The following is a 1,847-nucleotide window of genomic DNA, read 5'->3' as shown; positions in this document are numbered from 1 at the left end:
CTGGAGATCTACTGTCCTGTTGGCTTCTAGTCCAACCCTCTTCCTGGAGATCTACTGTCCTGTTGGTTTCTAGTCCAACCCTCTTCCTGGAGATCTACTGTCCTGTTGGTTTCTAGTCCAACCCTCTTCCTGGAGATCTACTGTCCTGTTGGTTTCCAGTCCAACCCTCTTCCTGGAGATCTACTGTCCTGTTGGTTTCTAGTCCAACCCTCTTCCTGGAGATCTACTGTCCTGTTGGTTTCCAGTCCAACCCTTTTCCTGGAGATCTACTGTCCTGTTGGTTTCTAGTCCAACCCTCTTCCTGGAGATCTACTGTCCTGTTGGTTTCCAGTCCAACCCTCTTCCTGGAGATCTACTGTCCTGTTGGTTTCTAGTCCAACCCTCTTCCTGGAGATCTACTGTCCTGTTGGCTTCCAGTCCAACCCTCTTCCTGGAGATCTACTGTCCTGTTGGTTTCTAGTCCAACCCTCTTCCTGGAGATCTACTGTCCTGTTGGTTTCCAGTCCAACCCTCTTCCTGGAGATCTACTGTCCTGTTGGTTTCTAGTTCAACCCTCTTCCTGGAGATCTACTGTCCTGTTGGTTTCCAGTCCAACCCTCTTCCTGGAGATCTACTGTCCTGTTGGTTTCCAGTCCAACCCTCTTCCTGGAGATCTACTGTCCTGTTGGTTTCTAGTCCAACCCTCTTCCTGGAGATCTACTGTCCTGTTGGTTTCTAGTCCAACCCTCTTCCTGGAGATCTACTGTCCTGTTGGTTTCCAGTCCAACCCTCTTCCTGGAGATCTACTGTCCTGTTGGTTTCCAGTCCAACCCTCTTCCTGGAGATCTACTGTCCTGTTGGTTTCCAGTCCAACCCTCTTCCTGGAGATCTACTGTCCTGTTGGTTTCTAGTCCAACCCTCTTCCTGGAGATCTACTGTCCTGTTGGTTTCCAGTCCAACCCTCTTCCTGGAGATCTACTGTCCTGTTGGTTTCCAGTCCAACCCTCTTCCTGGAGATCTACTGTCCTGTTGGTTTCTAGTCCAACCCTCTTCCTGGAGATCTACTGTCCTGTTGGTTTCCAGTCCAACCCTCTTCCTGGAGATCTACTGTCCTGTTGGTTTCTAGTCCAACCCTCTTCCTGGAGATCTACTGTCCTGTTGGTTTCTAGTCCAACCCTCTTCCTGGAGATCTACTGTCCTGTTGGTTTCCAGTTCAACCTCTTCCTGGAGATCTACTGTCCTGTTGGTTTCCAGTCCAACCCTCTTCCTGGAGATCTACTGTCCTGTTGGTTTCCAGTTCAACCCTCTTCCTGGAGATCTACTGTCCTGTTGGTTTCCAGTCCAACCCTCTTCCTGGAGATCTACTGTCCTGTTGATTTCCAGTTCAACCCTCTTCCTGGAGATCTACTGTCCTGTTGGTTTCCAGTCCAACCCTCTTCCTGGAGATCTACTGTCCTGTTGGTTTCCAGTCCAACCCTCTTCCTGGAGATCTACTGTCCTGGTGGTTTCCAGTTCAACCCTCTTCCTGGACACCTACTGTCCTGTTGGTTTCCAGTTCAACCCTCTTCCTGGAGATCTACTGTCCTGTTGGTTTCCAGTTCAACCCTCTTCCTGGAGATCTACTGTCCTGTTGGTTTCCAGTCCAACCCTCTTCCTGGAGATCTACTGTCCTGTTGGTTTCCAGTTCAACCCTCTTCCTGGAGATCTACTGTCATGTTGGTTTCCAGTTCAACCCTCTTCCTGGAGATCTACTGTCCTGTTGGTTTCCAGTTCAACCCTCTTCCTGGAGATCTACTGTCCTGTTGGTTTCCAGTCCAACCCTCTTCCTGGAGATCTACTATCCTGTTGGTTTCCAGTCCAACACTCTT

Source organism: Oncorhynchus masou, unplaced genomic scaffold (genome assembly GCF_036934945.1).
Source record: "Oncorhynchus masou masou isolate Uvic2021 unplaced genomic scaffold, UVic_Omas_1.1 unplaced_scaffold_650, whole genome shotgun sequence".
Taxonomy (NCBI): domain Eukaryota; kingdom Metazoa; phylum Chordata; class Actinopteri; order Salmoniformes; family Salmonidae; genus Oncorhynchus; species Oncorhynchus masou.
Note: the sequence above shows the minus strand (reverse complement) of the source record.